Consider the following 27,160-nt stretch of genomic DNA (forward strand, 5'->3'; position numbering starts at 1 on the left):
CACATGTAAATATTAGTGATAATAAGTTTTTTATAAGAGTAACATGTGTGCTGTACGATAGTGTACATCTCAGTGTTTGGCTTGAAATGTAATTGTCCATGAATACTTGGCACATTTTTAGAGTGTCCCTTAAAGTAGTCAGGCAAACATTCTTCTTGAATGGGAACGACATTTGCAGACCAAGATCAGCCAGAGCAACATCATTACATTAAGGCCAAATAACCCAACATCCAACAATAAAGCCATTACATTTTACAGTTTTACATTTGGTAAGATCTTTGATTTGCTGTGATAGATCCTGATAGTATTTAACTTTACTCTCATACGCTAATTCAAGGGAATTCTGTGAGTTTTCATAACGAATTGAAACATCAACCACTACAGCAGTACCATTTTTGGTGAACACTACATCTGGTTCTCTTTGTTCGCCTTGACTATTTTTAACATGAGGTTCCCTGTATGTCATCCACCCACACCTTTTTGCTCTATCAATTAGCACTTCCAACACTTTGTTATGCCTTTTTATCATTATGTCCTTGGTTTTAGGACATGCACCTGAAATATGTGAAATTGTTTGCTCTACCCGGGCCCTCGCCCCGGGCTTCCGTGCACACCGCAGCGGCCCTCCTACTCGTCGTGGCTCCCCCCGACGCTCCGGCGTTTTTCTTCCGACCACGACCTCAGATCAGACATGGCGACACACTGAATTTATGCATATTACTAAGCAAAGGAAAAGAAACTAACCAGGATTCCCCCAGTAACGGCGAGTGAAGAGGGAACAGCCTCCTTCTGTCCCGCATTGGCGCCTCATTCGGAGCACAGCAGTAATTCCATGTGACTGCCTGGAAAGTTGAGACCTTGGTGTTCAATAAAGGGCTATGATGGGGCTGCACTGTGATTGCCCAGGAATTGAGGTTTTGGTGTTGAATGTAAGGGGGGCCGGTATCACTGTTCTCCCTGGGAAGGTGAAATGTTCCAACAGGAGTGCAGTTTAACAGAGGCCCCAGCTGGACGCAGCGTCTAAAGTAGGAGCGTGAGGGGGGCGCATGGCAGAGTAACCAGCATTGGAAATTCAGCTACAGAAATCGGCACCGCTAGGCACGTATCACATAGAGCACATTACTGACAGTAGCGAGGTCAGATTCAAAGCCCGGCTTCGCCGCGTCATAACATTGTGTGATCCTGGACAAACAGCTTAGCACGCTATGCTTGCATCTCTTTTAAGTGTTGCCCATGTGGAGCACTCAGAGAAGAAACACCAGTAATTACTTAGAATACAACAGGCTAAAGAACACTGCCCGTGAGGTGCGTGCAGGCACTATGAACAAAGCCTTGGGAGTCACAGATAGTAACAATTAAAAAGCAGACAGGGTGGTGGTGCCGATAGAAGTCCGCGAACGGCGGAAAGCAATAATTTTTTTTTAAAAAAGAGTTCGCCCAAAGGTCAGATAAGGAATGCAAGCATAAAGAACCTGTACTTGCTGGTGCTCCTCAGCCGTAAACGGAAGTGAAGTATCAGCTGAGCAAACAAGTTAGGAAGTGGCCAAGAAGAGCAACACTGGATTGCACCAATGGCAAGCAGGAGGCATGATAAACGTCATTTGTAATGAATACAGCTGGTCTTGCAGCAGCGCATGTGCACTGAAGCTCGACCTAAAAATATGTTTTACTTGATGGGAGTAATGGGAGATGCTGCAAGTCAGGGGTTTTGCAGAGCTGTGCGTGACGATCAGGCGAGTAATTGAGGGCGGGAGAGTGTGTGCATGTATGTGTGCAAGAGAATATGTATGTGTGTGTATTAGAGAGAATGAGTTGGAGCTGCCCCATGTGTCAGTAGTAGTGCTGAGGTGCACTGGCAGAGGTGTGTGTGATCTCACTAGAATGCAGTGGTTACCGCATAGTCAGATGTGAAGTCCATTGTGTGGGGGAAGGATCACAGCACTGGCATCTAGAGGGTTCTCAGTGCCATGAATGAGAGCACAAGCTGATTCATGCACCTAAACCTGAACCTTGGCAGTTGCACTGCACCTCGCTTCATGTATGTATGTATGTGGCATTTGTGTGGAGCGAACACTGCCAAAAGGCAGTAAAAGGTCAAAGAGGAAGATTACAGTTAGTCAGTTTTTGAATCAGTAGCTGGTTTTTAGAGCAATAGTGGACTTTTACTGCGTTCAGATGTGGTATTCTTATGGAAGTGTGTCTTCAGCTCTTTCCTAAATTGGATGGGCTGGTCCTGTTGAATATGGGGATGCTGTCTAAGAAGCTGGGTGCATAGATAGAGAAGGCCTATGTAAATGTAAATTAGTATTTGTAAAGTGCGAAATACTCACCCTTATGGGTCTCAAGGCGCTGGGGGCTGTTGTGGAAATTAAGTGAGCTATTGCCCAGAGTCACATGGTGCTGAGCTGCCACCAGAGCCGGGGATTGAACCGTGATCCCTGTGCTCCGCAGTAAGCTGCCCTGGCCACTGCACCACACCTCTCCATCGTCTAGTTCTTTTTCTTTTCTGCACTTCTTTGCCTTCAGTGCTGGCTGCATGGGTGCAGAGAGTCAACAGAGACAGTGAGCTTTCTGGGAGGAACTATTTGACTTAGGTAGAAAAGGCCAGGACCAAGCCAACTCAGTTTTCATGGTGTTGTGTTCCATGAGGTTGGGGTTGGTATCCAGAATGAATCTGAGTGACTTAGCCTTTAGTGAAACTGTGGTTCAAATTCATCCAGATTTATGTCATCTGTGTTTCATTTTATATATCTCTTGTTACCATGGTATCATATTGCAGATTGTGCCATGTGTCCAATATCTGAGTGGTGGAAGCTCTCCTATGATACTGTTTGTAGGGGCTTTTCATCCTAAAATGTGGACCCCCTTGTGGTACAGCTGATCTATCGATGGCAAGGTGTGAAGAGGTCATAAGCTGTTTGGAAAGAAACATATGATTGAAGATTTGCACACATTCACACCTTACTTTCACTTATTTATCTTCCCCGGGTTGATAAAACATTCTATTGGTCTTTTTGAGTTTGAATCAGTGACCTTTATGCTAGAGTCTTGCATTAACAAGCCACGTAACTTGGGCAAAGGACTTGTCATTGAAACTGTAGAGCGAATACAGTGGCAGAGGTCCAGGGTTCCCATGCTTGACCCCTAAGAAATTGACTGGATTTGGCTACAACTTTGAATGCATTGGCCAATCAGCGCTGAGACGTGTATAGGGGATGGCCTAGACAAAAAGGAAGAGGGATAGAATATTATGTGACTCTCCTTTGATCTCTATATAGGATTCTTTTGTTTGTCCATTTGCTGATATCAATAAACAAAACTAAATACAGAAAAAGGGCTGAAAGCTGGAGTTAACATCAAAATACAGCAAAGGTTGATTTTCAGTGTGGAAAAAATACAAAGATACAGTCTTGCTCTTGAATAATCTGGTTGCCAAGATACTCAATCAAGGTCAGAACTGGATTGAACCTGCCCTAGATCTCAAACATAACCTGCCTCCATCATGTCTAAGAGTCAAGAGCTTCCTCATGGTGAGATTTGAGGGTGTCCGAAGATACCTGGCATTTTGCAAAGACTTTTGAAGTGTAGAAAGTACAACACTAGTGCCCCCCCCCAACAATTCTCTCTTGGTGGATCAGGGTTCTCTTGCCTTGGAAGCTGCTGAACCTATCTGGAAGGGTACTCTGAATCTCTAAAGACCCACAGACAAAATAGTTGTTCAGCCATGACCGCTGGTTCCAGAATGTATTTTCCCAAGAAATGTAACTGCTACTGGCAATTGTGTAGATACTGGCCTTCAATTCCAAACAGTGTGATATCTGGGATGAAATTCCATGGTCTATGCACCACACACACTGCTTTCAAAAGCAAGGGGTCAGGCTACCTGCAGACGTTTCCCTCTTTTTAAGTATAAACCATCAACTTCAGCTGACATAACACCCAACAGTCAGGTGACCTACTTTCATGTCACAAAAATGTGATCACATGTCCGTCAACAGCAGAGGGCTGAAGTCTAAGTCTCGAGGATTTTCTTGGCCCACATCTGAGAGGACAGCCAGGGGATGTAGAAAACATTAGCATATCCCTCGGACTTTTAATTGTTTTCAAAATGCCGACTTTACTATAATCCTTTTCAAATTATCTTTAAATGGATGACTCAGGCAGTATGGAAATACATCTTCTGACCGGTATGACATGTTTCACTGTACACCTTACCTGTTCACACAAAGCCAAAAGATTTACTGAAAAGCACTCCCTAATCCAAGCCGCACTTGATGTACCGACACAGGGCACAGCCACAGACAGAAAAAACAATCCCAGACTCGTTTTCAAGCTCGCAGTCATAATGTCCCAGGAGTTTCGGGTAATTATAGTTGCCCAACTATTTTAAAGCCCAATGCTTGGTGTCTGGGTACACTGGATGAAATAATGAAAAGATTTAAAAGAATATTTATAAAGCGCATCAAACCCGAAGGTATCTAAGCGCTAAGCCAAGCAGTACTCGATAATACAACAGCACAATTTAGGATGAAAAAAGGCATGTTTTCAGAGATGTTTTTAAACACAGCAAAAGCATTAGGCTTAGCAATGTGGGCAGGTAAGGAGTTCCATATCTTTGCCACAGCCCTAGAAAGGGAACAGATGCCCTGTCTGACCTTGCAAAAACCCAAGAATGATGACTTGCTTGCAAAAAGAAGACCTGAGTGATCTGCAAGGAACATACCAATTAATAAGTGCAGAGAGATGTTTGGAACCATCTTAATGAACACAACCCTCTTTTTGACAGTGAACCAAAGAAACAAGCTAAAACCCTCTTTACAGAGGCATGTTTAGGTATTTAAAAAACATAAAGGCAGGCCGCCGTATTTTGCACCACTTGCAGTCTGTTCAGTAAGGAATAATTAATATTCAACTAGAGAGCATTACAATAATCCAACCTGTATAAAATTTACCCCTTCGGTGAGTCAGGCGGCCGGGGGCCGTCCGATGCGCCAGTGCTCATGTGCGTAGGAGGGGGAGGTCACATGAGTTTTTTGGTCTCGAACTTGGCGGCCATCTAGGGAACCCTACCAAACATATACATTTCTGAAAACTAGAGATCCGAGGGAGTCCAGGAAGGTAAGGCTTGCGTGGATCCCCCAACGTTTCTCTACTGAATACATCACTTTTCTTCTCAAATTTCTATGTGGGAAAGTTCTGGAATCTACGTGGATCCACAAATTTCCTACCACCCAGCGTTCCCCCAGGTCTCCCGATAAACATGGTACCTCACTCGCATGGGTAGGTCAAGTACCCGTGACAGGCAAGGGCCAAAAACGTATTGAGCATACATCAAAATTACCTATCACAAAACAACCTGGTTTTGCAAGGGGTCACATGGATTTTTGTCCCCAGGCTCGGAGGCCATCTTGGGAAATTACCAAACCCACATATTTCTGAAAACTAGATACCTGGAGGAGTCCAGGGGGGTATGGCTTGCGTGGATCCCCCAACATTTTCCTTCCCAGAATCCCCTGCAAACCTCAAATTAGGCTGAAAAAACACGTTTTCCTCATATTTTTGAGTGGAGTCACCGTGCGTGCAAAAATGTCCTACCCCACAGCCTTTCCCTCAGTTTCCGAAGTAAAATGATACCTCACTTGTGTGGGTGGGGAAAGGGCCTGTGACTAGGAAGAGCCCAAAAATTAGGGATCAAGGGGATAGCACTGAGAATTCTAAGTGCTACATTTAAAAAAAATTACGTTTTTAGCCAATTCTGCATTGGACACCCATACAAGTGTGGTAGGACATTTGTGCCGGCACGGTGATTACACACAAAAATATGTGGAAAATTTGTTTTTTTCAGCTAAATTTGAGGTGTGCAGGGGATTCTGGGTAGGAAAACGTTGGGGGATGCACACAAGCCATACCTCGCAGGACTCCCCTGGGTGTCTAATTTTTAGAAATGTGTGGGTTTGGTAGTTTCCCAAGGTGGCCGCTGAGCCAAAGGCCAAAAACCCAGGTGACCCCCTTGCAAAACCAGGTTGTTTTGTGATAGGTAATTTTGATGTCTTCTCAATACGTTTTGGGCCTTTTGCCTGTCACGGGTAATTGACCCACCCATGCAAGTGAGGTTCCATTTTTATCGGGAGACCTGGGGGAACGCTGGGTGGTAGGAAATTTGTGGATCCATGGAGATTCCTGAACTTTCCCACACAGAAATTTGAGTACAAGCATTTGCAATGCAGTAGGTCTCGCATTGACGCAAGTTTGAGCTATTGGCGTTGCAAATAACAATGCCTTTTATTTTTATTTTATTTTTAGAAACCTAAATAAAAGGCATTGTTATTTACAATGCCACTAGCTTAAACTCGCGTAACTGCCAGACCTATTGCATTACAAATGCTCGTTAAATCAAATATCACGGCTTTGTTTTTAATTCATTGTACATTTCATGAGGTAAGAGGGTGGCAGGCACAATCCACATGAAAGCTCAGCTCGTTTTGTGCTCGAAGGTTCCAGAGGACCTAGAGCTGAGCCAGAGCCGGACATCTGACTCGTCAATCGAACCTAGCTCAAACTTTTAGTGGCTCACCCATCTCTAGGTATGACGCACCATTTGTAGGACATCCCAAAACACACTGGAGGCAACACACAGAATCTGCAGTGTATTCCTTTGCAAACGATTACATGTTCGAGAGGATGTGAGGTGAATATGTTTTTTTTAACTCCGAGGGACTAATGTGATATGGATAAACCCTCCTGACCCCTTACCCCTCACCCCGACTAACCCAAAGTTTCCTGTGTGATACATATTTATGAAAGATAACCTTTATTCACAACATTGAACAAAATCAGCCGCTACCTGGGTCTAATTAAACTCTTACCCCCCTGTTTCCTGTTACCTACAGCCTCGTTGGACTTTCAGAAGACAGGAGCCGAAAAATGTAGTGTAATCCCGGTTGCTGGCCTTAAATAGTCTTACAGAACTTTTTACAGATCCGTCTCTAAAGGTCAGGTTGCATGATGTCACTCATGCTGGCCGGGTCCGATGTTTAAACTCATCAGTTTGCATTCGGGTACTTATAGTTTCTCCCTTCACATTACAAGTCTCCATGTACCGGAATACAAAAAAACATAAGCAGCCAACCCGACCATTTCATCTGGACATTACACCCTACACTCCTATCCTGACTGAAGGATTACAATAGGCGCCGTCACCCGGATCCGAAGGTAGAATGGACCAGAGGTGCACATGACCCATGCGGCGCAGGACAAAGGAGTCCAGAAAGGGGGCTCCGCTAACTGAATTCACAACCGGCTAATAGAGGACATGTTGCACTTAGAAAGCTCGAAGCTTTCTCGCAGTTGCGGGACGAATACCGCCGCAGTGAAATACAAGTGACGAACTCTACTGCTGCACTGAGGGCTCACGGCGACTCGGTCTGGACTTCTCTCATTGACACTGGAGTCCATGAACATGCCTCACAGAGCAGCGCATGTCTCAACCTAAAAAAACAATTTGGGCGACTCACGCACAAAAGACGCGTGACCGCCATGATTAAATGAAATAAAAAACAAGTTGGGTAGAGTTTGTTCCTTTTAACATGCCTCAATCAACTTGCTCTTCCCCCTTTAACTGTGTCTCAGCCTCTTCAGGGAGCTGCCGTGTAACTCAAGCCTGCCTGCCTCCCCGGCCCCTCCCCCTCCAGCAGTGCTGTGCTGTGCTGCGTGTTCACAAGTGCCTGTAAAGGCTGCCAGCAATTTTTTTTTTTTAGCACAATAACTGTCTTCTGCCTGCAGCGAGTGTAAATGCCAGCCGGAGCATGGGTGGATACTGGCCCCCTCACCCAAACCGAAGAGCAGGGAGAGCAAGCAGGCTGCATGCTACAGAAACGAGGGTTCACTCGACCCTTCCCTGCTGCTACCGCTGTTTGGGATACCAATGTCGAATGAAAAATAAACGAGGCAAAAATAAACAAGCGCCAGCGATTGCCAAAGCCGAGTGACAACGGCAGCCGCTTGTTTATATTTGCATCGCGCTTTCACTTTATGTGAAAGTGCGATGCAAAAATGAACACGCGGCTGTCATTGCCAAACACGAGTGAAAGAAAATAGTGCTGAGCCACAACATAAAGGCACCATGGAATTTCCACGAGTAAACGATCAAATCCGGATGGGCGGAGCTAAAAGGAGCTAGGGCAGTAACAAAAAAGCCTGAGTCTCAATTAGGAGCCAGCGTTTAACATAAATGATGACGCTACAGAATACGAAACATGGGCGGGGCTTCGAGTCCATTTCTAAAATCCACTCTACCACAATGTGTCTCGCAGAGCGAGGAGCGCATGCGTGCTCCAGCGCTAGGTCTGTGATTTTTTTCAGCTAAATTTGAGGTTTGCAGGGGATTCTGGGTAGGAAAATGTTGGGGGGTCCACGCAAGCCATACCTCGCTGGACTCCCCCGGGTGTCTAGTTTTCAGAAATTTGTTAGTATGGTAGGTTTCCCAAGATGGCAACTGAGCCCGGGGCCAAAAACCCAGGTGACCCCCCTTTGAAAACCAGGTTGTTTTGTGATAGGTCATTTTAAAGTCTCCTCAAAACATTTTGGTTCCCTTGCCTGTCGCGGGTACTTGACCTACCCACGCGAGTGAGGTACCATTTTTATTGCGAGACCTGGGGGAACGCTGGGTGGTAGGAAATGTGTGGATCCATGTCGATTCCAGAACTTTCCCACACAGAAATTTGAGAAGAAAAGTGATTTTTTCAGCTACATTTGAGGTTTACAGGGGATTCTGGGTAGAAAAAAGCTTGGGGACTCATGCAAGCCATACCTTGCTGAACTCCCCCAGGGTGTCTAGTTTTCAGAAATGTGTGGGTTTGGTAGGTTTCCCAAGATGGCCGCCGAGCCTGGGGCCAAAAACCCAGGTGACTCCCCTTGCAAAACCAGGTTGTTTTATGATAGGTAATATTGATGTCTCCTCAATACGTTTTGGGCCCTTGCCTATCCGGGGTTACTTGGGGCACCCACATGAGTGAGGCACAATTTTTATCGGGAGACCTGGGGGAACGCTGGGTGGTAGGAAATATGTGGATCTACGCAGATTCCAGAACTTTCCACCACAGAAATTTGAGGAATATTTGTTTTGTTTGGACAAAGTTTGAGGTTTGCAAGAGATTCTAGGTAACAGAACCTGGTGAGAGACAGACAAGTCACCCCATCCTGGATTCTCCTGGGTGTCTAGTTTTAAAAAATGTACAGGTTTGCTAGGTTTCTCTAGGTGCCGGCAGAGCTAGGGTTCAAAATCTACAACTAGGCACTTTGCAAAAAAAGTTTAATTTTCACTGTGAAAATGTGGTGTGTCGACGTTGCATTTTGGGCCATTTCCTGTCGCTGGCACTAGGCCTACCCACACAAGTGAGGTACCATTTTTCTCAGAAGACTTTGGGGAATGTGGGTGGGTGGGATTTTGTGGATCTACGCAGATTCCAGAACTTTCCACCACAGAAATGTGAGAAAAATGAGTTTTTTTGACACATTGAGGTTTGCAAGGAATTCCGGGTAACAGAACCTGGTGAGAGTCAGACAAGTCACCCCATCCTGGATTTCCCTGGGTGTCTAGATGTAAAAAAACATATAGGTTTGCTAGGTTTCCCTAGGTGCTGGCAGAGCTAGGGTTCAAAATCTACAGCTAGGCACTTTGCAAGAAAAGGGTCCGTTTCACTGTGAAAATGTGGTGTGTCCACATTGCGTTTTGGTCCGCTTTCTGTCGCAGCCACTACACCTACCCATACAAGTGAGGTATTATTTTTATCGGGAGACTTAGGGGAACACAAAATTGTGGAGCAACTGTTACTACCTATTGACTTTCAATGCATGTCTGCCTTCCAAATGTAAGACAATGTGTAAGAAAGAAGTCACTTTGAAAAATGACTTATAATTCACATGCTGGTATGGGTACCCACAATTTTGGAGATGTGCAAATAGCTACTGTTTCTAAACTCTATATTTTGTTCCCATTTCAGAAATACATAGGTGACTTTCATACCGATTTTTTCCTGTTTATATTTTTCCAAATGAGTTGCTATATCCCCGGTACACAAAAAAAACATTGCAAGACGCTGCACAGTTATTGGCTCTAGGTTCCTCGGGTTCTTGGTGAACCTACAATTCCTATATATCCCCACAACCAGAAGGGTCCAGCTGATGTAAAGGTATATTGCTTTCAAACATCTGTCATACTCAGTAGAAGTTACAGGTGAAAACAAAGCAAAAGGGTTAAAGCAATGGTCACCGAGTGACACATTTCAATTGGGGTAAAAGGAAAATATTTTCCCGATTACATGAAAGTAGGTACTAGCAGTATGATTAAGCTGTGCCTCAAAGGTAAATAAAAGTATCAAAGATTTCACCAAGGTTTTTAACCGCTTTCCACAGAATAGGCAAAGAGCAGCATTCTTTAGGCCGCCAACTGTTGGTCCAGATCGAGTCTTGAGTGCCAAATACCAGGACCTCCGTTATATCTTTGTTAAGCTTTAAAGAAATGTCTTTCATCAAGTGCTTATCCTGGTCATGTAGACATTGAACTTGTTAGCTAGAGAGGCAAGATTATCAGAGATAGAAACAATAATCATCACAGTATGAAAATGCTCGAAAACCCAAGGAGCATATTAGTTCTGCAAGGGGAGAAACATACAAATTAAACAGAGTGGGGATAAACGAGGAAACCCGAGGGGACCTTCAAGGGAGACTTAAAGCCTTAGCTCGGAACCCACCACAGCTCACAACTTGTACCCTATCGGTAAGGAAAGACTGGAGCAGGTTCAGAGCATTCCCACTGACACCCACCTGATGTAGACGCTACACCAGGCGCATGGGCGAGATAGTACCAAAGGCTGCTGATAAGACAAGCAGCACCAGAACGGCTGCCCCACCCTGATCCGCCTGGTGCCTGATGCTACTGGTGACAGTAATAAGAGTAGTCTCAGTGCTGTGACCACTTCTAAAGCCATTCTGTGATGGGTCAAGAATATCACCATTGTCAATGAACTTCACCAGTTCTTGATTAAGATATTTCTCCAATATCTTGGCGGGGTGGGCAGCAGAGAGATAGGGCAGAAGTACGTCTTAACACCACGTTTGGATTTTTGTTTGTTTTTGAGGCCGGATAACAGTAGCTTCCTTCCACAGCTGTGAGAAAATCAATGAATTGATACCATGATTCATTGCTCCCTGTAGAGTCCGCGAAATGCAGTCAGGGGCTAACTGTAATATTTTAGGAGGACAAAGGTCCGAAGGAGACCCTGACTTGAGGTTCATCAAGAGCTCTTTGGTGTTCTGTACAGAAATCAGATAGATAGAAAACTGTGTATTAGAGACAGCAACATAAACATACAACCTATGTGTGTTAGGGACAACAGCTAAATAATATATCCTTTCTGTCAGCACTACAGTGCCCAACAAAGCCATGTTTGATGGGTCAGCTTAGATTGGCTTCCCTTTTGAAATGCGCTCGCTTTTGACCTTAAGAAAAAAATAATTCTCTTTAGAACTCATACAGTATTTACACTTTCTCAAAGTAAACAGGTGACTCGCTCATGCTTTGTGCAATCCTTAAGCATGTGCTGCTCTTGTTGCTCCAGTCTGTACCCCTCTCTTGGCAGCAACAAAGGGAAAGACATTTCTACCTCCACTTTGAACAGAAGGATAAGTCAAGCAATATTCCAGGTATACAGAAAAGTTGGGGAAATATCTCCAGATAACATTAAGGTGGGTGGCAGGGGGTTCTACAAGAGCAGTCTCAGCATCCTAGGCGGAAGCCAGCAGGATATTCTTACAGATCTGTACAGCGGCCACACTGGTCTTCTCATCAAACCTTATAGGTTAGACCTTAGTGAATCCTTAACAGATCATTTTGGATTGGGATTTGTAAAATCAGCAATGAAGTAATTATTAATATAAATAAAATCAAGCAGCATCATAGATTGTTGGTGCAAGTGTGTTGAATTGTGAATCCTTCACAGGCTAAGGGCTGGGTGAGAATGACTGATGAGCTCTAATGAAACAATTAGTTTCCAGTAATCTTCATTACCCTGAACCATAGTTCTCCTCACCCCAGTCCACATCCCTCCCTCCCTTCCTTTACTGCACCTCCAAACTTTCTTTATCTTGTTGCAAACAGGAGGTAGGGATGAAGAAAGAACTTCTATACTGACGCCTAGGGGAAGACACTGAAGAAATGCATGCAATGTATTTTAAAAGTTTTATTGAGGGGTAAACTTCCTGTCTGGCAAGCGGGGACTCCTCAAAGGGTAAGCCCTGAGAACTGGGACGAGGAGGATTAGAATTCAGGTGAATGAAGTTTAGTAATGGTTTCATTTATTGCAATGTAGGTGCCCTTTACATATCTAGCCAAACTCATGTGCAGAGCTGACCTTTCTAGATTTTCACAGCCTGTACACTTTTTTAGAGAGGCCCATAGGAGCGTGGCTTCAAGTATGTTGATGACGTAAAAGATGCGTCTGTTTTTAATCACCAACCTACTGCAGTCCGGTGGCACCAGAGAGCTCTGCTGCAAGGTGGGCGCCTGCAGGTGAGGTTCTGCAGGCCATTTAAGCCATTCAACATTAATTCTGTCGATAAAGCACCCATTCCTGAACAGGCTTCTCTGCACAGCTTCCATGACTGATCGCACATGGACCCTGCTGGACACACTGGTGGCTGTGCAGATGGGCGCTGGAGTGTGCTGGGTCCTGTGGGCCAAATAGCAGAGAGTTGATGTAGTGAAGCAGTGGAGAATCAATTCCAGAGAACTCAGTGCTGTGTGGGGAAACAGGGACCAGGTTGCTGATATACACCTACAAGGCCCTCCACGACCAAGGACCAGCTTACATCAACAACCGTTCAAACTTCCACCAACCCTCCAGACACCTGCAGTCTGTCTCTAGCTTCCTCACACGCACTCCCTGAACCGCTGAAGCTAAAGTAAAGGACGCGCCTACTCCTACCTCACCGACAAGTCCTGGAACAACCTTCCCTTCCACCTTCGAACATCATCCACCGTTCCGGAATTCAGTAAGGGACTCAAGACCTGACTTTTTGACTGAGCCTAGCAAGAACACAGCACCTGGATACCCAGATGGGTGATTAGCCGTGCTTTACAAATCCTGACTGATTGACTGACCAGGCTGACATGGGGTGAGAGGAGAGGAGTGACTGTGTTGGTGTGCAGCCCATCGTGCCCTGCTCTGCAGCCAGAGGGATGTGGTGCACTGCTGCTGGGAGCTGCAGGCAGATATGGGGAAGCACACTGGAGCCAATCGTGTCTCCTGGCCTGACCATTGACTTCCTGGGCGGAGGTCCATTTAAGGTACCTCAACGGGCTGCCGCCTTGGGCTTCTCATCTGAGGTGAAGCCGGAGGCCTAGAGAGTGGTGCCTAGATCAGGACGGAGAAGCCTGTGGGCCAGAGGCAGATGAAGAGGTAGAACAAGTATACATGCCTCCTCGTTGATGAATAGCCTAGCATGCCTGGAGCTGACAAACTGTGAGCAACATTGAGTCAAATAGAGATGCCTCTACACACTTTGTGAAGGGGAGATAAGGCATGACTTTGCATTTAAGCCCACCACGGGGGAGGGGCAGTAAATGTGGTGCACAGGTAAACGACCATCACTCCCCTCACAATGGCCAACTGCTGGTAGGCAGGCAGACGTGGCTGCTACAACAATATGGGGAAAAAGAAAAAGTTATGGACAAACTTTGCATTCTCAAATAGAGTGCACTTGAAGACCACAGCTGTGTCAAAACACTGTAGCGGCCATGCCGAAAATTGAGAAACGCCACAGCTCCTGGCTTGATTCATCAATGAAGGACCACAAGAACAGTGATCCAGGACCCATGCCAATGTTGTCGACCTGATGCCCAGAGCCAAGATTGCTGGGTGAAGACACTTGGAGACCAACGGAGGTGCATCTGGGTCTGTTTGTGGCCCCGGTGATGATTGGGATAAGGCAGGACCTAGATGCTGGAGCTCCCTGAGGACCACACATCCTCAACTGGAACTAGTGGTTTAAGCACCTGTTGATGGACACTCAAAGCAACCTGTCTTAGGTGACCCATCAATGAACAAACAAGACCAGAAACAGATCAAATAGGTCTTCGATAACAAGCGCCCGACGAGTTGCTCAAATAAAGATGCATGCCATGAATTCTCTATGACACGACAACCAATGGAGCCAGTGCTGGACCAGCACATACATGGTAAGCGTATCTATCTTGAAATCCATGGTAGTAAGTATGTGCTTCATTTCACAAGCAGACCATGTATGCCCTGGTCCAACACTGGCTCCATTGGTTGTCGTGTCATAGAGGATTCATGGCAGGACTGACCATATGAAGAACACTTGGATAAGCATGATGATTGTATTGACCAGCTAGAGCACCAGGTATCCGAAGCAGAAGACAACACAACCAATAGAAATGAACAAATGCTAAGCATGGAGAAAGTTCCTGAGGTCACAGAGGCTAAAAACGAATAAGACGTGTGCTTTTCCAAAATAATACACGTATCTTCGACCTCCATGAATTCATGGCATTGGAGCAAATAGAAATGCACATAGAAAACATGCTGCATATCCTGTTTATCAGAGATTACGTCACACAAATGTTCTCGGTTGGGGAAGCTCACCTGCTCATTGAGGCCACCCTTCTGACTGCAGAGGAAGAACAGGGGTCTCCTCATCTCAGGGCAAATGCATATCCATGTACCCTAACTTCACCTTGGTAGTGAAGGATGTATTTAGGGAATATCTTACGGTCAGGCAAATTATGCTGAATACCAGGATAGCATACACACTTGTAAGGGCAAGAAAGCTCTATGTTACCATTGAAAGGAAGGCTCATTTCTTCACTGATGCAAAACTGGCCACCAAGATCTGCCTTCAAAATGTCCAGACTCCACAATGAGAGGGTGCTTAAGGGAGAAGAAGCAGCGTTACGGGCTGATGTAGAGGTAACGCAGTGGCCCACCCCTGCGAGTCAGCTGCACCGATTTAACGTTGGCGTATGACTAGCCCACAATGAATATACGCCACAACGTTGGCGTATGACTAGCCCACAATAAATGTGCAAACAGTGTGCTGATTCATTGGTTAATTTTCTTTTACCCTGCTGGACTTCTTAGTCTGGATGTCAGCATCCACCTTCAAGAGAAGTTGGATCGCGAGGCCCCATTTGCACACGCTCATCAAACTGCCCCGGATATGGCTACACCATTTCCATACTTATTTCATTAGTTCTCTGAAACTAGTTATGTAATGTAGCACCGGTAAAATATGATCACTTGAATGTTTTGGCATTATGGGTGCTTTATTTGTCTAATGTCTAGGTAACGAATGCCTGACTTCAAAATGCATACCTTTACAATGCAAGGTAAGTATATTTATGCTAAGTTAAACCCATATATACATACACACATATGTAATATTTAATTTGCCTTTTTTTGGGGCGGGGGTTGAATCCCAAGCCTCCCCACTTTTTTTAATTACATATATATTTATATAGATATTTGTTCTTTATAGGGAACCCCCTTAAGCCCCCCTTTTAAATGATCTATACCACCCTATGCCCCTACCCACCCATAAACCCTAAAAATACCCTTACCACCCTATGCCCCTGCCCACCCTAAACCCCAAAAATACCCTTAACACACCATACCCCTACCCACCCCTAAACCCCAAAAATAACCTTATCACATATATATATATATATATATAACCTACTGGCGGTCGCCAGTAGGTAGTTATAGTTAGGACCTATTTTCCGTAGGAAATCCGCAACATTCTATTCCCAATAAGTCTGGCGCTGGCTGACGAATCTTCGCGAAATTTTCCAAAGTTTTGGCCAGCTCTGGTCCGCTCCTATCCTGAAAGTTTCGGGGTGATTCGTCAAGCGGAGGCCGAGAAAAAAAGGGGGGTCCGAAAACACGTTTTCCCCATTCAATTTTTCCCATAGGACCTTTTGATGCAGCTACAGCCTGAACTGCTGAACGGAATTACACCAAATTTGGCAAAAAGGTAGTCCTCAGTTCAGACTCGTATCTTTTGCTTAAATGGTGTAAATCCGTTCAGTAGTTCCTGAGAAAATTAGAGTTGAAAGTACATATATATCTATGGCCTCGGAGGATCCGCGCACCCTATGCACACCCTGAGCGCACCCTCTGCGAACCGTGCGTGCACCCTCCAGATCACGCTCTGAATGCTAATTGGCTGTCAAGTGTCTGTCAACATTCGAAACCAGGAACTATTGGCAGCCCTTTTGTGCCTTGGTAGAAGGGAGCCTGAAGAAGTAAGGGAAATAAGTGTGTGAAAGATATAAAGGGGGCAGGGTAGAAATACGCTGACTCCCTAGAGCTGCTGAGGGGGTCCCAGAAGGACTCCCAGGGCCCCGTTTTTTTTTTCAAATGGCAAAATGCGCGCAGGGTGCGCGGATCCGGACGTAAAAAAAATAAACAGATGCAAGGGCTTTCGCGCTTCCTTAATGATTAGCCCCGGGGTTCCAAATCCCAGTGGCAAAATGCGTAAAAAATTATTGGCCCCCCAGCCCCGGGGACCGCTACCCCCCCCGGGGCTAGAAAATAAATAGGGTGGGGGGCTGAACGGCCCCCCAAGCCACAGGTACCACCACCCACCGGAGCTTAATTTATTGAGGGAGGGGGGCTGTGTGGCCCCCCTCCTGGAGCCCTCGAGGGCCCTGGGGACCGCCACCCCCCAGGGCCGGCTCCTACAGTGTCCTGGGGTGCCCACCCCCAGGACACTATTGTTTGCTATGAGAGGGCGGGAGTCTCCCGCCCTCCCATAGCAAACTTTGTTTGGATTTTGAAAGAGAGAGCAGGGAAACCTGCTCTCTCTTTCAAAATCCAAACCATATTGCTTTTCCACAGGGGAGCTGCATGTCAGCAGCTCCCCATGTGGTAAAGCAATGCTGGCTCCCGAAGGACGCAGGGAGCCGGCTGGGACCATGGGGGCGTTGGGGCTCCCCCCACGGTCCCCAACGTTTTTTTATAAGCCCCGGGGGATGGGGTCCCCTGGGATAATAAAAATTAGTGATAGGGGCTATTTTTTTTTTTTAACGGTAAAATTAGGAGTCGCGCATCCTAACGCGCTGGGTGCAGAATTTCTCCCGCATAGGGTGCGCGGTCCCTTCTCTCTCGTAGGGTGCGCGGTTCCTAGCGCGTTCGGTGAGCGACTCCAAGCAATAATTGAAAAAAAAATAATAACAAAGTATACAAAATATAGTTTAAAAAATATTTAAAAAATGAATAAAAAAATTACAAATATTTTTTTTTTAAATTCCATTAAAAACATGTAATATTTATAAAAAATTTAACAAATATGTTAAAAAAATAACTTACAAAAATGTTGAAAAACAGTATTTAAACATAAAGGAATTGATACACTGAAAAATAAAGATTTAGAAATCCTATGAAATTCATTAAAAATCATAGGTTTGAGAGAAGTTACAGATAAAAAACATAGGTTTCAGGCACGTTATAGTTAGGAATTAGCATTTGAAAAAACCTTAGAAATTCACTGATAAAACCATAGGTTTCAGGGGCATTGTAGTTAGCTGGACATTTCCCTCGTACAAAACCATTGAAATTCCCCCGTTATAGTTAGTTCAGCTAACTATAACTCACGCCCCCGCAATGCACTGCTGATGACGTCACATATTACATCACTCATGACATGGTCAGTGACATCACTGATGACATCATCCAGTGTCTGTGTGTTTCTATAAAGTTTAAATATGTTTATTATATATAGGGAAAGGCATATTGAAGAATGAGTGGGTCTATAAGTGTGTGAATGTATGATTTTGTAGGTGCGTGACTGACTGTATAAGTGAGTGATTAAACGTATCTTACTGAATGCATGGGTTAGTGACTAAACTGTGTGAATGTCTGTATCCGTCTGTCTGCTGGTGTGTAAGTCGCTGTATGGGTTTGCAAATTGCTTCATGATTGTCTATATGGGTTATAGATTGGTTGTCTGAGTATCTCTATGGGTGCCTGAGTGTTTGTGTGGGTGGGATGTGTGTGACTCTGTGCATAGATACAGTGGCGTAGCTAGAGCTTGTGGCGCCCGGGGCTATCCCTCAGATTGCCGCCCCGGTGCGGGGGGGGGGGGGGGGTTGGGGGGGGGGGAGAAAGGACAGCACGCACTTGAAAGAGGTCCGAGAGACACGTAGCATCGCCGCTAATAGTTACCTCGATCATGCAAGTTACATGCACATACATGACACGGTCCAGGGCTACACAGTTGAATACACCAGTGACCGGCAGTACAAAGGAGGACACACAGACTGCATGATCTATCTGGGGACTCAGAAAAACCACATGCGACATCTATCAGAAAGCTGCGTGAACGATTACCTGGTAATCACCTCAGCACAATGTAAACATGCACATACATGACACTGTTCGGGGATCCGTCATTTACAGCTGACAATAAATGACCAAACATCATGGTCCCCCCCATTAAAGCAGTGGGGACGTGCACAAACGTGATGTGCTCTGAGGACCCAGAGCCAACTTAACAGTGTCGAAGCCTGTAATTCTTTATCTTTCAAAAACAGCAAATTAATTATTCACAGGGAATGACTCACTGTGTGCCCTTAGAACTAAACTCAGCACAAAGGGGTCAGTCAGCTCCACAACCTTGCCAACACAGACCAGATACAAAGCCCGCTCTGGTGGCCCAATGGCAACAACCAGGGATCACGCCCTGTCATTACTTCTAAGCAGCAGCAACCAACTCCCTGGGACCCAAAGCCAGCTTGTAATAGTGCATCTCTCCTTAAGAGCAACCTCAGCACACACATGGTGCACAGCCTACTCAGGGGGCCCAAAGCTAAAATATAGGGAGTGGAGACACATTGTCATCACAATCCTTAAACACAGCTGTGGGGGCCATGGGAATATGTTCAACCCTATCCAGGGACTCCGTGAATAATCAGAAGAAACAAGAAACATTACATTTTTCTGCAATTTTGTTTTCACATTACTTTCATGGTAACCAACAGTGTTAAAAGTCTGCAAAAACAGTAAAATCATAATAACGTGTCTAGTATGGAACGCCAAGGCTGTGTAACACACGTCCCTGTAACACACGTCTTCAGCTGCCTCCCAGACCCGAATGTAGGCATGGCAGAACCAAGGTCTGGAGAAAAATAACCACTTAAAAGAAGTCCGAATATGAAGTAAGTTATGTGTGCTTTTACGCATGTGTGTTTCAAAATGTCCACGGCTCAATCATTGGACAGTGGTAGCTTGCTACTACTGGTATCGCTCTACTCACAGACATCCAGGAATAAAGCCCTTCATCAGATCCCTTACGCATTTCAAAAGGTTCATAACCTTAGTGGACACAGACCTGGATGCGCCTAGACAACTGCTGACTAACTGGAGCAATCACACTGGCAACCTGCGATCACAACTGGAGCTCTCGTAACCTAGGCCCTGGTGCCCTGGGATCAGAGAATACCAGGTTCTTCTCTTGTATCTTGTATCTCAATCTTTTGTGTTCCTTTCCTCTCACAAGCCAAAATGCTTAAGGTAAATAGCTCACACAACATTCAACTCTCTCTAGAACTCTAGGCTCTACAGATGAATGCATTATTTAGGAAGAGAGAGTAGAAAGGCTTGCCTGTGCTCGCAGGTAAATGTATCAATGAGAGAATGGAAGCAGAGAGGTCAGTTTATCCCTGCTGTTTCCTGAGGAGAATTACAAGAAGACATCAACATAAGGGCAGGGTACAGACTGACATTTACCCAGAGACAGGTGCAATAGCCCACATGTCTAACTGGCGCTAACAGCACAGCCACCACTAGCTCAGATGAAGACTTATTCCACACTCAGCGCTTATAGTACAAGTATCACTCATATGTCACAGATAGCAAAAGTACTACTTACGTGCCACAGTGACCACAGCTATCATCACATGTCAAAGGCAGCTGATTAGTACCATTCATCTGATCAATCCCTTGCTCTTCTGGTTAATTTCTTACTCAGTACAAACAGAAAATCTATCCTTTAAGTTTTATGTCAGCAGAGCTACTCTCACCAGACAACAAAGCATTCCCAAACAAGTTACAGGGAGCAAAGCTATGCCTTAATAGCAGCTGAGCTATCCCTGAATAGGCGATTGTCCTTCTGACAATCTGTCTGCACGGTGTCTAAGCAACTAGGGAACAGGGAACCAGTGAACAAGAGGGGTTCGGGAACTAATGCTTTCAGGATGGCGTTTGGAGAAAGAGAGCCTCTCATACTTTAGTGGGACAGGTAAAACAAAGGAACCGGGAGACGCAATAGATAGGCCTTGGAGACAGAGAGACCTTAATATTGAGCAGCTTTAGGCTGGGAAACATCAGGCAGAGTAGAAATGGAAGGCTAGAACAAGACAACAGAAACATTGAAAGCAAGAGACAGGCCAGTTCCAACTACAAGGATGCAGGCAAATAAGAACCTAGGGTGGAATGTTTGAATTTGAACCTAGATGAGGAACAATGCATACCAAAGGAGAAACATAAAATCCACAAATATTGCACTAGAATGACTCTTGCATCAACCACCTGTGTCATTTAAAAGGGCACATGGCATTACTTTCAAACAACACTACCATAGCTGACACTAATTAGGGGGAAGGATTCAAGGCCCTAACCTCCACTGTGAACCACCATGCAGAACCCCCAAACACACTCAACATTAACACAGGTTAGGCTGGAAAGTGTCAAGAGTCTCTCCTCCCCCCCCCACTCCCTTTATAGAACAGCTCTATGAGGATAACCAATGTCTTCCAAGCCAGCCACCCACATTAATGTGATTCAGTTCCTCTACTGGAAAACCTCTGATGGATGAATCACAATGTCTGCATAAAGTGCCGAGGCCAAGTAATTGGCTATCTCTGAACCATATCTGGCAGGTCAACATAACAGAACTGCTGCTACACATGCTAAACAATGCTCTGTGTGTTTGGAAACGTTGCATACCAGCTGTCCATACTGTCCCTATGCTGTGTGTGAATTAGCGAAGCTTTAAGAGACCGTTCCACTTAAAAAAAAAAAGAAATCAAAATGACTGTCCTTGTTAATTTTTTTTATATTTAGCTGCTTACAATTGTGTTTCCATTATTTTTTTTGAAAATTTCCCAAATTAAGCTTGAATATTGACGTTCAAACAGTTTGAATCAAACTTCTATGTAGGTACACCAGGAATACACTGTTGTATGTATCAAGTCTGCATCATCTAGGGCTGTAAGGGCACAACCTGTCACCATTTCACATAATTATATTAAAAAGTAACGAAGTGTGCAAGGATAAACGTTCCCTGTCTCTGTCCCCATTTCTCTCACAAGAGGAACCTAATAGACAAGAACTGCGCCGGGGCTTACCTGAATGAAGCTCCCCTCACGCTACATTCCACAAACAGTGCTCCAGGTTTAATTGTCTCGTCCTCGCAAGCACCAGGAGACCCCAAGCCTAGGCACCCCAAGCTCCTCTGCACAGTGCCGTCCACAGGAAGCGAAAGCACTATTTTGTGTCCCGACCCGGACCAGACCCCAGGCGGCGCGCACAATGAACTCGGACGCCTCCGCCCAGCGTGCAGTCAACCTTGCAGAAGCTCGTGCGACGTCACGGGCCTATGCTAGGTGGTGGTGGCGGCGTGCGTACGCTGCAGGCAGCAGTTGCAAGCAGCAGGTGGCAGTGCGCAAGCGCTCGTACTTCAAACAGGGCCGCGCGCGTGGCACTGGTGGCCCATTGCAGTGGCCTTTATAATTTATTTGGGGACACTGACACTACTGTAACAGTAGTGTCAGATTCCCCAAATAAATTATAAAGGCCGCCGCAACGGGCCACCAGTGCTGCGCGACCGCCACCCCAAACATAGTGCCGCCTGGGGCGGACCGCCCCCCTCTTAGCTACGCCCCTGGAATCAGGTGAGTGAGATGGGGCGTGAGAAGATGGGATGAAATGGGAAAAGGGAGGGTGGGGAAGGGAGATGCAATGGTGACTGAAGTGTAATGGATGGAATGTACGTGGATGGAAAGAGATGGGAGAGTGGTGGGATGGAATGCAATGGGATAGGGGATGGGAAAGTAAAAGGGATGGGGTGGTCTTTGGGATGGGCTATGATGCGAGGTGATGTGATGAGATGAGGAGAGGGTAGGTGGGGTTGGGGTTTGATCTTGTAGCGTTCAGATGGGATGGATTGAGAAGATGGTGAGGTAGGATTTGATGCAAATGGGATGGGGTGGGGTGAGATGTGAGGGAAGAAATGAGATGTGAGGGAAAGGGGTGAGATGGGCATGGTGGGGGTTTGGTTTGATGGGACAGGGTAGAGTTGTGGTATAGGGTGGGACAGGAAGGAGTGGGCCAGGGTGGAATGAGGTGTGATGAGAAGGCAGGGTACAGTGCTGCATGGTAATTGTTACTTCAATGCTGCACACTGGAGAACTGAATGTCAGCCTTGGATACATGGAGAATGTATGTGAGAAAGGACAATTGTAAGAGCACTTTTCAAAAACTTCAAATAAATAAGAGTTATTGGCACCTGAAGCATTACTACAATAAAAGTAAATTGGATTTTTTTCCAAATTAAATAACATATTCTATAATTACTCACAGAGTGCTCTGGTTATCAACCTTGAAAGGATGAAAGGCTAAGATCCACTTTACTGCGATTCAAACTTCTGACCTGCAGGTAAAACTAGAGGTCTTAACTTGCTGGGCCTTCTTGCTGGCTGCTGACGTATTACCACTCCTCCACCCACTCCTTCGGCATCGTAGTGCAGTGTGTGCACATTTTGAAACATAACTAATCAGTCCAGAAAGAAGTGCGGAGGAGCTATTCAGTTTCACAGTCCCGCAGGTTTTATATTACTAAAGAGAGAGAACGCACATATTAGCCCCACCTTCAGGGGCTGGAGCCTACTTCTGCTGCTAAATTAGCTGGGGTAAGGCTGATTTTGGATATTCGCGCTGAAGAGGAGAGAAAGAGTTGCTTTGCTGCAGAAGACGCAGGGCCTGCGCCACTAAAACATTTTAGAAATGCAGTGATCCAACCTCACGAGTGGGCAGTGGGAGGGCAAAAGTTTAAGCATTATCAAAATTTCACAGGCACTTTTGTAAAATGCGAGGCATTTTTACAAAAGTGTTGATATTGTGATTTTTTTTGCAATCATGACATCCTGAAGGGTTTGATTTACACCTTAAACAATAAGCATGCTAAATCTATTCATCGGTTTCTATGAAATGGTAAATGCAGTTCATCCCGAAAGTTTCCAACAGTCAGTTTATGTGGCATTTAACCGTTTTTCTATGAAATCACGTACAACCCTGTGGAGCAGGTAGGCACAGACTATGGCTGGTGCTTTGAAGAGACAGCCATTGTCACTTGGTGCTGTGTATCTGTGAAAGCATGCAGAACTTCCACAGATCAGACCCAGTGATGGCTCTCTGTGATCTCACTTCCAAGCAATCACCTGCTCGCACACTATCACCTGCTCACTCGCACGCAATCACCAGGCCTCGGGTCATCTACTGCATGCATTAGCTAGGCTGTGAAACAGTGGCGGTCTGTAGCCAATCAGTTCATGGACTGTCCAGTGCATCACACGTGAAAAACTATTTCAAGATGTTATGCACCTACCATATGTTTACTGCAGAATGTGTAACGTCATGCATATGGTTGCTAGATATCACAGCTGAACACTGACACACAGGCTCACCATAAACCCATGGCAAGTTTAATTCAAGAAACTAAAGAAGCTATAAACATATCACAAACACACCCTCCTTCACCCCCACTCAGTGGAGTGTGAACACGGAAGCACATTGGAGCAACTGTGCTTATAGCAGAACTCACAAAACTTGTGTACTTTGACATTTTTTTTTTTTTGCATATTTATATAGCGCAAACTCGACCCGAAGGTATTAGAGCCAGGGCCGGCTTAAGTACTGGTGGCGCCCTGTGCGACGTTTGTTGGCGCCCCCCCAATGACCACCTCCACCACCACAGGTATCTCTCGCTAGCACCCTTTAACAGTGACCAAGTCTCCATAACCACACTCTCTCAGATGCACTGAATTAGTTATAGCGCCACTCATACCAGTGTAGGGTGTCCGAGCACTTTGCATCACACACACATTACACAGAGACAATCAATCATACGCGTGTAAATCAGTGTATAGGAAATGTTACATAAGCCAAAGGACTAAAAGTGTAGGAGTCACATGTCATCCATACTGATAGGCAGTATAGTTTAAGAGTGCTTGGTGTGGAGAAGCACAAACTCCGAGGCGAAAATGAAACCGCGTAGTTGGGAGTTTTCTTTAATAATAAGAATCGATTTCAAGCCAAATTAACCCTTTTTGCAACATTAATTAATGTTATAATAATGTATACTCTGCAGTCTGTATGCAGTTCCAGGATGAAAGTTAATAGCTCACTATACTATATTAGGACTTTAAGTTATAAATTGCAAGTAACAAAAGGATGTCTCTTTTGATAGCAGTAACCTGCTGATCTGTTTGCATCATACGCACTCTGTAATCTACGTGGTACATGTTCTTTGCAGCAGGAATATTAACCCTCTGCACTAACTTCACCTAAATCAAAACCTCAACTATACAAAATGCTGATCTCTCGCCAGGAAGGTAATTAATCACACGGTGACATTTATGTAAGGCCTGGTAATTGGGGGGAATGGGGAGGGGGGGGGGGGAGAAACGCTGCAGCAGGTGCTTCAAAAGCATAATAAAACTTTCAAACACGGCGCCGCCAGGAAGCCAGCACCTGGTGTGGTGACCTCGAGGCTCGAACTCTCGTTTCCAGCACCAAAGGCGGCAGTTTAGGCCGGCCGAGGGACCACATCCTCTCCCCTTCATTTAAAATCACTTACTTGCGCCCGGCGTTCTCAAAAAGTGCCGTGGAGGGTCCTCTGGTCTCTGCCCTGCCTGGCTGTAGTCCACGTCCCCGAACAATTAACTGCTTCGAGCCTAGACTCGCAGATTTGTATTGTATCTATCCAGAGGCGCAACTAGAGCCAAATTTCGGGGGGGGGGGGGGGGCTGAGCAAAGATGTCGGGGGGCTGAGCAAAGATTTCGGGGGGGGGGGGCTGAACTTTAAGCAATAGGCAGAGTGGAGCTGCAGGGGCTCTTAGAAGGGGTGAAACAACAGCGAGGCCTCATTAATATGCAAATGGTCTTTAAAAGACCTGTGAAGTGCTCGGGCGCGGCTGTGTGTCTGCCCGGGAAGGTGTCTCATCCCGGGCTGCCACACACGACGGGGGGGGGCTGAAGCCCTGCGAGTCCAATGGGTGTTGCGCGCCTGTACCTATCTATCTTCTCTCTGCCTGCAGCTCCGTCGGCCTGCCACCACCTCCGCCCGGATTGCTGTCAACCTTGCAGAAGCTCGTGTCCTGCGACGTCACGGGCCTATGCTAGGTGGTGGCGGGCGGTGCGCATGCGCTTACATTTCAAACAGGGCCGCGCGCGCGGCACTTGTTGCCCGTTGCGGCGGCCTTTATAATTTATTTGGGGACACTGACTGACACTACTGTAACAGTAGTGTCAGTGTCCCCAAATAAATTATAAAGGCCGCCGTAAACGGGCAACAAGTGCCGCGCCCGCGCGGCTGCCGCCCTAAAAATAGTGCCGCCTGGGGCGGACCGCCCCCCCCTAGCTACGCGCCTGCATAGATATGTGAGTGGGTAATTCACTGGATGCATGGTTTCAAAACTAGATCTTTGATCGACTGTATAGGTGGGTGAGTGTGTCTGTGGTGTTAGTGAGTGAATCTATATTTCATTAGTACATGTGTGATTTAGTACATATGTGAACGGCAGTATATATGTGTGTTGGAGTACAGAAATGGCTATAAGTGAGAGTGTGTGATTGTGAGAGTGGCTGTATGGATGAGTGTGTGCTTGTATCATTGATTGTATAAGAGCGTAAGAATGTGCTAGTATTTGTGTGAGTAATTGAGCTAGTGTGTTTATAACTGTATAGGTGAGTAAATGGCAGTGTGATTAATTATTTGCATGACTGAGTAGGTGTGTGAGTACCTCTATGGATGGGTGGCAGTGTGTGTGTGTCTATATAGGAGTATGAGTGCATATGATAGTCCTGTACTGAGTGACCATAAGTATGAGTGACTGTACGGGTGAGTGAGTGGATGGGTGTGTAGACCTAAGAATCAGTGAGTGGGTATGTACTTATTGGTGTTGGAGTGTCTATGGTTTTGAGAATGGCAGTATGTAATTTAGAGTGGGTGTATCAAAGGTTATATTAGGTTGTGAGAAGATGCATCAAATTATCACACGGATGACGTCATCAGTGATGTCATCAGTGATGTCACTGACCAGGTCATGAGTGATGTTTTGAGACGAGCTTGTAGTATGCTCTTTTCACCTTCAGAGCATAGAACGAAATCACAGGAACAGAAGATTGAATAAAATGTAGTATTTATTTTCGGAGCAAAAGACCCACGACATATCCCATCAACATCTTGTCTTCATCTGACTTCTCCCAGAGATTCTAGATCCCCAGTAACATTCTACCTACTGCTCACCTAGTTACATTCCATAAAGTAACACTACACATTTACCATTACGATACAATCTACTTACTACACACCCTCCCCTTTCTACACAAACAGAAATTCAAATAATTCACAAAACATAACAGATGATACATGAAAGAAATAAAGCAAAATAAGATTACTCAAGTCATGACATAATCACGAAAGCGAATAGGTGCTGTACGTAATCTTGCACCGCCAAGATTTCTACCACTACCCTCACCTTCTCCCCTCTCAGATGTTACACAAGGAGAAACTGGATGTGGTAAAATCTCCCTAGAATCTCCCCTATCACCCAGACACAAATTAGTACGAGAATGATGAGAGAGTTCTGAATGTGTACCAATATTGTCACAAACACCAAACCAATTCTGATCTGAAATATCTGTAACAACAGAACTAGTCTTACTTTCCAAAATGATAGCTGCTTGTTTGTTGGTAATTTTTATAAGTGCATTTTTGTTCCACCAACCTCTATCTTGCAGCATAGCAGACCCCCGAGACACACACACAACTTGAACAGGAGATGAAAACTTTGAGTGACCTT

General features: G+C 45.5%; 1 protein-coding gene across 4 annotated transcripts in view; it reads right to left on the reverse strand.

Moving 5' to 3' along the window:
• The window catches only part of LOC146859179 (gap junction gamma-1 protein-like), a 136,818-nt gene that overhangs the window by 32,027 nt on the left and 77,631 nt on the right, over positions 1 to 27,160 (reverse strand). The window lies entirely within an intron of this gene.

Source organism: Triturus cristatus, chromosome 3_2 (assembly GCF_964204655.1).
Source record: "Triturus cristatus chromosome 3_2, aTriCri1.1, whole genome shotgun sequence".
Classification (NCBI taxonomy): Eukaryota; Metazoa; Chordata; class Amphibia; order Caudata; family Salamandridae; genus Triturus; species Triturus cristatus.